Source organism: Callithrix jacchus, chromosome 1 (assembly GCF_049354715.1).
Source record: "Callithrix jacchus isolate 240 chromosome 1, calJac240_pri, whole genome shotgun sequence".
Lineage (NCBI taxonomy): Eukaryota > Metazoa > Chordata > Mammalia > Primates > Cebidae > Callithrix > Callithrix jacchus.
This window is the reverse complement of record NC_133502.1, coordinates 137,326,769-137,341,833: the sequence shown is the minus strand read 5'-3', so window position 1 is coordinate 137,341,833 and position 15,065 is coordinate 137,326,769. Positions and strand designations below refer to the sequence as shown.

Here is a 15,065-nt window from a genome sequence, read left to right as displayed (position 1 = left end):
GATTATATTAATCACTTCAAACATTTAACAAGGAAAATATACAGATTTTATGAGCAAAATAGTCCTATGAACTTAAGCCATGCTTGTACATGTGATAAAACATTTGCAAATTTAATATCACAGTCAAATTTAATCATTCAAATCAACTTTAAACAAAGTATACCATACAATGGCCCCAAAATCATTATTATACTTGTGTTACTAATATAAGCCATATAAAACTTTTAGTAATATATTTATTTTTTTATTTCCAGAGTTACAAATGCATTCTTTTAAGGGAGTGAAACCTAATGACCATCTCACACCTGCTATGGCAACTTTGATTCTGTGATAGAATGAACGGCCCAGAATTCTGTCTGTTGGATCTGAGTGAAACTTCAAGAAAACACTACCCAGACTTGACTTAATTGACCATTTCTTACTGAAAATAACTTTCCAGGGATACCTTTCCTTACTTGAGTAATCCCACATCCCTCGAACATAACAATTTGTTTGTCCTTATCATTTCTAGTTTAAGTGTGTGTGTGTGTGTGTGTGTGTGTGTGTGTGTGTAAAAAATATAGAGACAAAGATTGTGTATGTTTGGAGCATAAGAGAATGTTGAATAAAATCCATTTACTCAAACCAATATTTACCCAGTTAGTTTCTAAATTATATAGGTAAAATAACAGTAACAAAAGAATGTAATCAAGTAAAACTTTGGACTTTAAAGATGCCATTTTTCCTATATGGAACCAATTAGTTGAAATGTATTTCTATGGGTTTAAAACATTCTTTGCACTTCTCTTAATATTTTTGTTTGATTTCACCTGTTTAGATTTGTATTACCCCAACTAGACATAGAAGTGATAACTTTACTGTCAAGTAAGTATAATGAAACTTAAACGTTGATCAAAATGAGTTAAGCATATAGCTTGGACATGTCCATTTTCAGCCATTTTTGTAAAACCTGAAATTCATTTGTATATGACCATTCTTTAACACATTTTTGAATATCATTATAGATTCTTGGGTTTTCAAAGAATTTTTGTTTTCACATTTAATACTTAGATGATCACATCGTGTTCAAAAGAAGCTTCTTTAAGTTGCCTGCTTTGCATCCCTGAAAGTATTCTTACTGTCTAGCAATGACTCAGTTTTTTTGTCCTACCCTTATTTTTGTTGTTCCAAGAGGCAGCCAACTCTTGGAACTCTATTTCTTTCGGTGTAGAAAGAGGTTAGCTTCCAGGAATAGCAGATAAGTAGTAATGGGTAACGCTTATTGCAACACCTAAATGAATTAGAAAATGCTATTTATAAAGAGGTTTTATTAATAATTTCAAAGTAATTTCATATATATGTTTATTTTCATTGAATGTGAAGATTTTAAACCTATTTTTTTCTTGTTCTACCTTCTTTTCTCTCCATTATAACACTTTACCAACTTTCTTATATGAGATATGTCTGAAAACTGTGGTATTTAATAATTGTTTCCTCTGGCACATATTCCTACTAGAATTTCAGAATCTTCAACAGATACTTGATTTCCCTTTTTTGTCTTTTATGGTGTTAATATATTTCACTGTCCATCATTCAGTAGTTACATCATTCAGAAACTTCTTGGGCTCTGTGGGAGATATAGTGAAAGCTTTAATTAGCCAAGTTCAAGTTTCTATTACAAAATAACAAATGCATTTGGTTAATTTCTCAGCATAATGAATGTGGGTTTTTTCTCATTAGCCTTTTTATTTGTCATTTTTATTCATCAGTTGTGGTGCCACTTGCCATGTAATGTTTTCCTTCCTCCGGGTTTTGCTTGTGATAGGCTGATTGGCTGCATCACGCTGTTTTTAACTGCTGGAAATTCATTTTCTGAATGAATGTTCACTGACAGATAAACACAAAGAATTTTTACTAAACTATGCTGAAATTATGCAGCTCTCTAGACAGATAGTCGAGTATATTTATCATAGAGGATGCATTTGGGTAAGTAAAGTAGGCTGTTTAGCCAAAATTTTTCAGTTATTTCAATTGCCTTTATCTAAACCTCTCTTTTCTCGTCTGATACAAATAAAAACAAAAACAATCCTGGCAAACACCAAGAAAAAAGAATTAAAGCATTGTTAGGTCCAAAGTTCCCAGAAAGCCAGTTAGAACAGCCAGACACCCACAAATTGAATTAGTATAGAATTCACACATCCAAAACGAAAAGTTTGAGCAAGTCTTTTATCGGCTGAAAAATATGAATTACAAGAAACAGTTAATATAATAGGCAGAGTCTTTAAAGCATTTGCCCAGAGCTAGTATAATTAGTCACGTCTAATTATTCACATGTGTAAGATGATCATGATAACCTTTTTTTGTTCTTTTGTTTTAGCACTTCACAGACTGAAAATTCATAAGCAAATAAAACAAAGGTGGCTATGGTGAGTATGGCAAAGAAAATAAAGATTGCAAGGGATAGTATTCTTTTTATTAAACCACCACAGCAAAAAATCTTTGTGGGTTCATTCAATCTTTGTATTTTCTAAAAGTTAAATACTATAATGGTACTATTTTTCTTTTCTTTTGTATTTTTTTCCTTTTTTTTTTTTTTTTTTGAGATGGAGTTTCACTCTGTCACCCAGGCTGGAGTGTAGAGGCATGATCACGGTTCACTGTAACCTCCTCCCACCCTGGGGATTCAAGCAATGCTCCTGCCTCAGCCTCCTGAGTAGCTGGAATTACAGGCTCCCACCACCATAGGCCTGGCTCAATTTTGTATTTTTAGTAAAGACAGGGTTTCGCCATGTTGGCCAGGTTGGTCTTGAATTCCTGACTTCAGGTGATACACCCACTTTGGTCTCCCAAAGTGCTATGATTACAGATGTGAGCCACGGTGTCTGGCCCTATTATAATACTTTCAATTAATCATAAATTGTATTTTTTAAGCCTTAGGTAGATTAAGCATTTGATTGATAGAATTTAATCATCAAAGAGAGAAATGAGCCAGGTATGGTGGATCACACCTGTAATCCCAGGACTTTGGGAGGCAGAGGCAGAGGATGGTTTGAGCCCAGGAGTTCCAGATCAGCCTGCTCAATATGGCAAAATCCCATCTCTACTAAACATATAAAAATTAGCTGGGCATGGTGCCATGTGCCTGAAGTCCGATCTACACCCAAGGCTGAGGTGGGAGGATCAGATGAACCCAGGATGTCAAAGCTGCAGTGAACTGTGATCACGCCTTTATACACTACTGGGTGGCAAAGCAAGAACCTTTCTCAAAAATAAATAAATAAATATAAGTAAATTAAAGGAAGAAGTGGAATTAATATATAGTATGACCAGAAGAAAGAAGTGGAATTAATATATAGTATGACCAGATTTTATTTTTTCTTATATTCATTATAAATGTGACTATAGGTTTTGTTAGAATAGGAGTTTAAGAGTAAATAGTTACAATAGCTCTAGAAATAACTAATCCCATTTGGAGAGAAATTTGATTTCTTAGTAATAAAACATAAATGGAGGAATTTTTAAAATATATATGTGATATATAAAAATAATGAGACCATCTCAGAAAAAATTAGGAGGAAATAGTATTTTTAACGAACATTTCAAAGAGAATATTCTGAGATATAACTAAGAACATATTTAGAAACAAAGAGTCCTTTCAAATAATACCTGTAATCAGCATAATTGACATTTACTGAGCATTTAGTATGTCCCAACATCTGCTCTATCTTTTTATTGTCTCATTTCGTCTTCCAACAACCCTATGAAATGGATGTAATGTTTTCCTATTTCAGATAAAAATAAGCATTAATAATATTCATTTATTTCCTTAGGTTCTACATTTGATAAGTGGTAGAACTGATATTTAAAATCATGTTTAATCCTGGTGGCTTCAATCTTCACCATACACTTCCTGTGTTTCATTTTTATAAAACTAGATCTAATAATTGTTCTGATGTCTCCACTTTTCTACATACAGTTTTTAATGGGAAGAATATTCTATAAGACTCTAAGAGAGGAGAGAGTCCTGCTGCATAAAACATGAACCTTTACCTACAATCCTTGCCTCTTCCTAAATAGTTATGTTCTTAGTGAAGCCACATTCCATTCTGTGGTAAATATGCTTAATTCTTCCTGAAATCTCCATGTTCTATAACTCTAATTTTCCTAGCTTGCTTTATTTTTCTATAAATAGCAAATTCATGTGGTAGGGTTACGTTTGAATCCTTGGCAAAGTTATCAGTTTGAAGGTTTGATAATAAAGCAATATATTCATGTTTCTTCCACTTACTGAGATTTGTAATGACATATGAGAAGAAGAAAAAAAGTAAGAGGTAAAAAATTTCATAAATAACATCTAATATTTGCCACATGGATTGACCTGTACACAGTTAGGGTGAGGAAGAGGGACCAAGAGAGCCTAGTCTTTGCCTTTCACCTCCAGGACTTTGGCTCAGATTTTGTGATTTGTGGGATGCAACTTACTCTCCACGTCTCATTTCCACCTCTTTCTACACATAAACATTGCACTTTAGTGGTAACTACATAATCTCCTGTTTCTTTGCTCACTTTCTTCTTGAAATGCTTTGTATGCCACATTTTCCTTATTATCTTCAACTTTTGACTTAAATCAATTTGAAAAACGTATGAACCCAAGACTGAGACAATAACTCTTCCTCTATGTGTGCACAATTTACAAATACAAATCAGTGTCTTTTTATTGTTATTCTAATTTAATCTTGAATCTCTTTCATCAGACTAAACTTCTTAAGTGTATGTAGTCTATTAAAATCGCTTCTGTATTTTACATGCTTGGGCCAAAATAAAGCTTCTATAAGTGTGAACTGAATTGTTATAAAGCAGTGGTATTTAATGGATACATTTATTGATATATCCATTATAGATGTATTTTGGATATATTAGATAATTTTAAATATAGTTGTTAAACAAATAAATATATACTTACTATAGTCAAGACACCATTGTAGGTATGAAACCCCTGGTTTCTATCTGTAAGGAATCCTCAGGGAATTTAAAATGTAGTCTCTAGATTGGAGGAATTTATGACACAAGGAGAGAAGAGAAGCCCACTATAAGAAAAGAGACACAAGTCACATGGTTATGTCCATGGCATAATGGAAGAATTACAAGGGATCAGAGATAACAGAAATGAAAGAAGTCTCTTCTACCTAGCATTATCATAAGATATTTTACAGAGAATGCTTTCTATAATTTTGAGTCAGGCTTTAAAAAATGTACAGAACTTCAAGGTGGAGTTTGAGATGATAAGGTGGACATAAAGGCAAAATAGGTATTGACAAGGGCAAATGTACAGAAGTACAAATGTGTACAGGTCAAAAGCCCAAGAATATGATTGAAGATTGGCCTACAAAATGAAGAATAAGAGCAGTTAATAATATCACAACCAACAAACTCTGAAAGCCACATTCTGTGAACAAGAGACTTGAATGTGGATGTGATTAAATTAAGGAGGTGCTACAAAATATTAATCTAGAAAGAATGTTCAGATTGAAGGAATAAGAGGCAGGCAGCTACAGTAATTTAGTTGCAAAGCATGAACCAATAAATCCTTTAAAGAGAAGTATCAGTGGAAATGGAGGGTAATAGTGACAGGAGACAGACAAATTCCTAGGCAGACACAGGTCCCTGGTGAAACCCAACCTTCAAGTCAAGGACCATTTAAAGCCTGAAACATGAGCTGCTGGTTCCATATAGAGTCTATGACCAGAGTGAGAACTTCTATAACCATTTCACCTTGTCTCTCTCAGTTGGTTCCTTCTGAATGATGTCTTTAAACCAATCCAATGGTGCTTTTTCCAAAGCCAACCCATAGGCCAATCAGCATGCACTCCTCCATTCGAAGCCCATTAAAAACCTGGACTGAGCCTCACAGACGGCTACCCACCCTCGGTCCTCCCTTTCATAGCAGTGAGCTTTCCTTCTGTTGATCAATAAAATTCTTCTCTGCCTTATTCACTCTCTGGTGTACACACCTTATTCCTCTTGGTTACAGGACAAGAACACAGAACCCACTGAGCTGCCAGCAGTGGGAATAAAAGAGCTGTAACACACTCCCACTTGCCAGACTATAGAAGAAAGACAGCTGTAACACGTTCCTCCTTGCCGAGCTACGGGAGTGAAGAACTGCGACATCTCTTGGCGGCTCAGTCCTTGGGCCTTCTCAAGCAATAGCTGTAACACCCCTTAGGGTTTTGCAATTGCTGTCATCTCCAGGTTTTTGGGTGCCACTATATTACCCTTGTCTACATGCTGGTGCCCAAGGCAGAAGCTAGTGGCATGCCCAGTCCAGGTGTGGGCTGAGCATGGAGCCGTGGCAGGTGAGGTATCTGGGCTGAGGCGGAAGCCAAGGGCAGCCTGCTGGTCCAAGTGAGCAGAGTGAGCCCTTCAAGCCCCAAGCAAGGCCTGGGCAGAGATAACGACTGCCTTAGAGATTTTCAGCTAGCGAAGCAACACTGAAGGAATCCTGGAACAAGAGGGTAGGTTATCAGTTCTATCTTAGATGTGATAATTCACAATGAACCCAGAGCAATTCTCTGTTTCAACCAAGTTGAACGAAAAGAAAAACAATTCATCATCTTCTAAAGATAACTTAAATTTGAAAGTTGGATGTTATATTTTTTTCAGAAAGATATACATTTTTTAAGAAATCTAACATTCTTTTCCAACAGCAATTATGATTGATATCTCATATTCCTTATGCAATGATAAAATTATTAGCATGGTTAAAGTTTGATATAAATAGAATTAGTTTAAGTAAATAAAAATGTGTAAAGAATAAAGAAAATTTGACTTATATATTCAATCCTGGATTGATTCATCTGGAATGATAAATATATTTTATGTGTTTATTTTTGTTCTCTTGAGATAACATTTTATTTACCTTAAGCAAAGGCAACCATGGCCCCACTAAACTGAATATAAAAGCAGATGAGAAATTCTACTCTAACTGACCAGAGTGGCCCTGAGCAAGTCATTTAATGACACTTCCAATTACTCTTATAAAACAGAGACCCATATAACCTGGAGACACATACATAGGAGTGTGACTGCGTGACCAAACTCAATAACTAGATCAATTTGAATGATTTATACAGCTCTGTAAATTGTAAACACTAAGATTAATTTGATGTGGATGGGTAATAGAACCATCATTTTTTATCAGTGTTTTAGATCTTACTTGCTTTACAAATTCAATTCTGTTCATTACAAACTTTCAAAGCATGTTTTAATATCATTATCTTTAGCAAAGAATTATGGGTTCACAGCATTTGTAAATATCTGGTCTGCCACTAATTCATTTGAGTGGATGTTTTATCATAACATTTAAATTTTAATCGTCACCCTCATCTTCCAATAGGATCAGTAAGTATATTCAGTGACAATGTATATTCTTTCCTTTGGGTTAATTGGCTAGATGTTTACTTGGTTAACATATCAAAAGGTATATATTTTATAATAAATCATCAAAAAACATTACTTTTTTTTGTATATAACTCTAGTTAAATAACAAGTTTATTCTCATCTAAGCTTACACAGGCTGGATATATAGCAATTTTCACTGTTACATAATCACAACTAGTGTTATGATTAATTTTACATGTCAACTCTAGTGGCCATAGAGTATGCAGATTAAATATTATTTCTGGGTGTGTTAATTGTGCTGAAGGTGTTATGGATGTATACATGTGTCATTAACTTGCACACTCAAATACATGCTTGCATGTGAAAGCTGATATATATATATATATATATATATATATATATATTGCATGTACATATATTTGAGTGTTCAAGTTGAGACATATATCTATATGTATATTGCAATTTGACATTATAGTGTGAGAAAAAGGAAAAACAATTAAGATGGATATGAATAGGCCATATAGCATTTGTCCTAAGTAACAAAACCAGTGATTTCTCCTTATTTCGTCTACACTGCTCTTGCCAATAGTTTCTCAAATACCCACTCCATATCGGGTTTCAGATTCAAGACTAGAATTTGATTTTCTTACTCTAAACCTACAACTGTATAGAATGTATTTGTTGATAACATCTAGTGATACATAGTTAGATATTTTAAATGATGAAAGCTTTCATTCTAAGAGCTATGCCAAACAAAAGTTGAAAAATAATGTAATAATTGACCAGTCATCACTGTAAGATTTTGAGGAAGGTATGATGAAATTATTCTTTCATTTTAAACAATGTTCCTTTTATAAATTTGATTATTGAAAGAATATGCAATATAAGTAGGTGTTCTTTTAGGAGGTTGGCAGGCTATTGTAGCAATCTAGTTTAAAGGTAAAGTTCTGATATTTCTAAAAAGTGAAAGTATGCCTTACTCTAAGAGGTGAGAATTAGAGAACATTGCTGCAGATACATCATGGTGTTCATTGAGTGTTACTGCTCTTGTCTCTGACAGCAAATTTTTCAATAATAAAATATTTGCCAGGGTTATAATTAACTCACAGAAATTTTAGTGTCACACTATGTTAAAAAGTTCAAGTGATTACTAGAGTTTGGGAAATAAGGAACGATAACTCTGACCTGTTCTGTTTTGCATAAATAAACTGGCATGCAGAGAAACTGAAGATTGTTCAGAAAAGAGATTAGAGTAAATTAATGGAGTAACATATATTGGAAGAAGCTGAAGAATGTACAACTCTTTTAACTAGAGTAGTAAACTAAAAAAAAAAAAAAGACTGAATGATGATCAAGAATGTAAAGGATTCAAGGTGATGGTTAGAACATTTAAATCTCCAAGAAGAAATTTTTTAATATTTCTGCCTTGGGTGTTTAAGAAAGAAGTTTTCCTTAACAAAACTTTGAAATATTGAAAAGCTTAACGTGAGAAGATATAGCAATGCTTTCTCTGGGGAATTATAATAAAAAAATAAGAAACATTTTTATTTTTTCTGGAGGCAATTTATAGGAAGCAGGGGATGAAATGCATGACATCTCCAGTGCCCTTTCTAGCCTTGAGGTTCTCTTATGTTCAGTTTATTCAACCAAGAGGATGTGAGAAAGTTCATTTCATTTCTGTATCATCAACTGGGGAAATAACTTATTAACTGATAGATTTTTTTCTTTCAAACTTGTTGTTTCCCTAGTGGATCTCCAGTTTTATCTAATATTACTCTCTGAGCCACTGCAATGATCTAGCAGATGTAAGGTCAGTGGGTTAAATTATATGATGATTCTAATATGTATGAAAATATTTTACTTTTAAGGAGAAAAACAAGAAAGTACATTTTGCTCTGTTTACCTCAATTCCCTTATTCATATATATTTTAATATATTATAATGTGTAAATTTAAAAATATCTTTTTATAGTTGCAATTTTGCATATACATTTATCATAATATAAACACATTTAAATACCATTTTGATAGTTAAATATTGTTTCATGAATATAACATGTTTAAGACAATCTTATTGTATATTTTAAAAATTGTTACCGTAAAAATTTTGCAATGCACATCTTTATACATAAATATTTTATTCTGTCTTGCTCTACTATATTATGTTCTTATATAGATTTTATAAGAAAAATTGTTGTGCCAAAAGTCCTTATAATCTTTCAGATTCTTAGGTAATATTGATAAATCACTTTCTGAAATTTGAAGTAAATTTTGTAATTACATTTTATGTGTGCATATTTTTCTTTAAATGCATACAATATTCCCATTAAAACAATAACAACAAACCTTTGCCAACTTAAATAGAAAAATTATTATATTTATATTCATGTTATAGTGCTAGTAAGAGTACTAGTAAAAGAGAATCTGTTGACAATTGACATTTTAAAAGAAAATAGAATCACCACTGTAAAATATTAATAACATAATTTCATAATTAATAAAATATACATTATTCATATACATATTAGTGCAAGATTGTACCTATAATTCACCAAGTAAGTTTCTGGGAATCATGAGAAAGCCTTCTACAAAACTGTTTTCTTCGGTATATATCAAATATATGGCTGAATGGGAAAAAACTGGAAACATTCCCTCTGAAATCTGGCACTAGACAAGGATGCCCTCTTTCACCACTCCTATTCAATATAGTACTGGAAGTTCTAGCCAGAGCAATCAGGCAAGAAAAAGAAATAAAGGGTATTCAAATAGGAAAGGTGGAAGCCAAATTGTCTCTATTTGTAGACGACATGATAGTATACCTAGAAGACCCCATCGCCTCAGCCCAAAAACTCCTGAAACTGATAAGCAACTTCAGCAAAGTCTCAGGATATAAAATCAATGTGCAAAAATCACAAGAATTCCTATACACCAATAACAGACTTAAAGAGAGCCAAATCAAGAACAAACTGCCATTCAAAATCGCTACAAAAAGAATAAAATACCTAGGAATACAACTCTCAAGGAAGGTAAGGGACCTCTTCAAGGAAAACTACAAACCACTGCTCAACGAAATAAGAGAGGACACAAACAGATGGAGAAACATTCCATGTTCATGGTTAGGAAGAATCAATATCGTGAAAATGGCCATACTGCCCAAAGTAATTTACAGAATCAACGCTATCCCCATCAAGCTACCATTGACTTTCTTCACAGAACAGGAAAAAACCACCATGAACTTCATATGGAACCAAAAGAGAGCCCACATAGCCAAGTCAATTCTAAGCAAAAAGAACACAGCGGGAGGCATCACACTACCAGGCTTCAAACTATACTACAAGGCTACAGTAATCAAAACAGCATGGTACTGGTACCAAAACAGAGATATAGACCCATGGAACAGAACAGAGGTATTGGAGGCAACTCAACATATCTACAACCATACAATCTTTGATAAACCTGAAAAAAACAAGCAATGGGGAAAGGATTCCCTGTTTAATAAATGGTGTTGGGAAAACTGGCTAGCCATGTGCAGAAAGTAGAAACTGGACCTCTTCCTGACACCTTACACTGAAATTAAATCCAGATGGATTAAAGACTTAAACATAAGAGCTGACACCATAAAAGCCCTAGAAGAAAATCTAGGCAAAACCATTCAGGACATAGGGGTAGGCAAGGACTTCATGACCAAAACACAAAAAGCATTTACAACAAAAGCCAAAATAGACAAATGGGACCTAATCAAACTCCACAGTTTCTGCACGGCAAAAGAAACAGTCACTAGAGTGAATCAGCAACCAACAGAATGGGAAAAAATTTTTGCAATCTACGCATCTGACAAAGGGCTGATATCAAGAATTTACAAAGAACTCAAACAGATCTGCAGGAAAAAAACAAACAAGCCCATTCAAAAATGGGCAAAGGATATGAACAGACACTTTACAAAAGAAGACATACATGAGGCCAACAAACATATGAAAAAATGCTCATCATCACTGATCATTAGAGAGATGCAAATCAAAACCACATTGAGATACCATCTCATGCCAGTTAGAATGGCGATCATTAAAAAATCTGGAGACAAAATATGCTGGAGAGGATGTGGAGAAATAGGAACACTTTTACACTGCTGTTGGGAGTGTGCATTATTTCAACCATTGTGGAAGACAGTGTGGTGATTCCTCAAGGCCGTAGAAATAGAAATTCCATTTGACCCAGCAATCCCATTACTGAGTATATATCCAAAGGACTATAAATTGTTCTACTCTGAGGACACATGCACATGAATGTTCATTGCAGCACTGTTTACAATAGCAAAGACCTGGAACCAACCCAAATGCCCATCGATGATAGACTGGACTGGGAAATTGTGGCACGTATACACCATGGAATATTATGCAGCAATCAAAAATGATGAGTTTGTGTCCTTTGTAGGGACATGGATGAATCTGGAGAACATAATTCTCAGCAAACTGACACAAGAACAGAAAATGTAATACTGCATATTCTCACTCATAGGTGGGTGATGAAAAATGAGAATACATGGACACAGGGAAGGGAATACTACACACTGGGGTCCATTGGTGGGAATAGGGGAGGGACAGTGGGAGTGGGGAGCAGGGGAGCCTGGGGAGAAAAGCCAAATGTGGGTGAAGGGGATGAAGGCAGCAAAACACACTACCATGTGTGTACCTATGCAACTATCTTGCATGTCCTGCACATGTTCCTCAAAACCTAAAATGCAATTAAAAAAAAAAGAAATATATGACAGTTATATTCATTTTGAAGCATAGGTACTGCAATTAATTCAAAGAAAAAGAAGGGAAGACCCAAACAAAAGATAACACCACAAATCAAAACAAAAAAATCCTTCATTTAAAATGTGAGGAAATAGAGCATTCCACAGAATTGGAAATTCCATCTTTAGACATATATAAACATATGTTCATGGTCACATTTTTTCTTTAAGCCTTTAATTTCTGCTAGTGTTTGTTTTGTCTGATATTCCTTTGTCATCAAAGAAATTTTTCAGACTAGAACTTATTTCCCAAATTTCTGATATAAAAATCTAGAATTGTCTTAGCACTCAACTCAAGGCCGGAAACAGAATTTGAAATAGATCAAGCAAAAAGGATAGTATATTGAATTAAATAGCCAAAATACAGAAAGGATGAGTGGAGATAAACTAAATAGCCAAATACAGAAAGGTTCAGAGATACCTAGACTGTAGACAGTTACAGCATAAAAATCATCTGCATTGTCTTTTTCTGTCCTTTTTTGGTACTTCACTACTGAAGAATGATGATGGTGAAAATTAAGTAGAAACATTTAATTTGATGCTCACCTTTGCACAGTTTTCTCCCCAAAAAAAAGTGAAGTAAAAGTTTTCTTTCCAATCCTGTTTAAAAAATATGGTTAACATTATTTTTTATATTATATATAATGTATTATATATTATAACTTTTTTATAAATGAAAGAATACAATTTTATTCTGATTTCAGAAAATGTAAAAGCAATAAATAAACACAAAGCACATGATCATAGCAACAAATATCTTAATTTGAATTAAAAACTATCTAATTACATGCTCTCTGTAGGACCCAAATGAAAATTCACAGTTAATAAGTGTAGAAACAGAATGCAATTGATTCTATGCTGTCATTACCCTACTATAATTTTTTTCCAGAATTCAGCAAAATGTTCCTTACTACCAAATCTAATGTCTGCATACATTTTTTACTAGTATAAATTATCTGCACCATTCCACCTATTGCTGCACTTTTGTCCAGTATTAAAACTTTTTCCTTCCTTGATTTCATGGTAGATAATATCAATCTCTCCCATATTGTTCTGTTGTTTTCTTTATTGTAACAGCTCTCTGAATTGAGAGGTTTGCCAAGGCTGTAATATGTATCTTCTCTATAGTCAGTCCTATAATGGTCATTCTCCACCTTTTTAGTATCTTTAACTTTCAATCTCTGCAAATGCCACCTGCAACACAGACACTGTATTACATTTTCATCTCTAGGTTATTTTTTTCTTGGTGGTGTACAGCTAAAGTGCATTTCTCTGCCTACCCTGCAAGAATCTGAGTCAAATTCATGAAGCTATGTTGGAAATAATATCCACCACATCCAAACCTATCACCCAAAACATCCAATACAATTTTAACAAGCTTTTTCTTTCCTGCTACTAGATTTATGTAATTTATCCAGTAAAGGACTTAAAGGCCCTAGAAGAGAATGAGACTGCTATATGAAAGTAGCCTAGATCCCTGAATAGTTTTGCAGAACAGATTGTAAGTTAACTTAAACTTATTCACCTCCTGTCCTTCTGACACTGAACTTACAACATGAACTCAGCCATGATAAATAAATAAATAAATTGTTATTATCAAAAACCACTAAAATGGGGCTGTTTGTTGTAACAGTTAACCTCTCCTGATCCAAGATGGCCGATCGCTAACATCCCGGGACTGCAGCTCTCAGGGAAGGTGCGGAGAACTAGAGGACGCAACACTTTCAGACAAATTCTGGTCACTCACGGAGCAGGAGATCCCCCAGTGGAGGAAACACACGGGTGGCCAGCGCAACCCTCGTGGCCGGTGCAGCGGTTCCACCAGCACCTTGGTGCGGCAGCTCTCGGAGCAGAGTAAACAGGTTCGGAGGACCGGCCCGGGTCCCCAGCACGACACCAGAGCCCGGCGCAGCCGCTGTGACGGCACCTCAGGGCGAGAGCACTCGGCACAGAGTAAACAGGACCGGCTTCCCTTCTGACTGAGGTTTGGATCCCGGGGAAGGCAGAGTCGCCTACTACGGACACAAGAAGGAAGCCAGACAGGAGAATCCTGGGCAGAAAAGCACCATCAGTTTTAACGCCGCTGCTCTGGCCCTGGGAACTAACAACCTGGACGCCGACTCAAGAGACCTAATCTGAAAGTTGGTAATTTCAAAGAGACAGGAGGATAAATTTACAATGACGGGAAGAAACCAGCGTAAAAAAGCTGAGAATACTCAAAATCAGAACGCCTCTCCCTCTAAAGATGATCACAGTTCCACATCAACAATGGAACAAGGCTTGATGGAGAACGAGCGCATCCCAATGACAGAATCACTCTTCAAGGAATGGATAATAAGAAACTTCGGTGAGTTAAAAGAACATGTTGTAGCCCAACGTAAAGAAACTAGGAACTTTAAAAAAAGGTTTGATGAAATCCTATTGAGAATAGACAACTTAGAGCTGAGTATGAGTGAATTAATGGAACTAAAGAATACAATACAGGAACTCTGAGAAGTATGCACAGGTTTAAACCCTCGAATTGTTCAAGCAGAAGAAGGGATATCAGAGGTCGAAGTCCAACTTAATGAAATAAAACGTGAAGAAAAGATTAGAGAAAAAAGGATAAAAAGGAATGAGCAAAGTCTCCAAGAAATGTGGGACTATGTGAAAAGACCAAATTTACGTTTGATAGGTGTACCTGAATGCGACGGAGAGAATGAATCCAAGCTGGAAAATACCCTTCAGGATATTATTCAGGAAAATTTTCCTAAACTAGCAAAGCAAGTCAAAATTCAACCCCAGGAAATACAGAGAACACCACAAAGATATTCCTCAAGAAGAGCAACCCCAAGGCACATAATCATTAGATTCACCAGGGTTGAAACGAAAGAGAAAATACTAAGGGCAGC

General features: G+C 34.9%; 1 long non-coding RNA gene across 1 annotated transcript; it reads right to left on the bottom strand.

Moving 5' to 3' along the window:
• Positions 1-3,541: 3,541 nt before the first annotated feature.
• On the bottom strand, positions 3,542-14,070 carry LOC144579397 (uncharacterized). The gene is made up of 3 exons (XR_013526830.1): positions 13,922-14,070; positions 12,721-12,774; positions 3,542-5,066 (listed from the first exon to the last, which is right to left on the bottom strand). It is a non-coding gene; the product is annotated as an uncharacterized LOC144579397 (long non-coding RNA).
• Between the last annotated feature and the right edge of the window lie 995 nt (positions 14,071-15,065).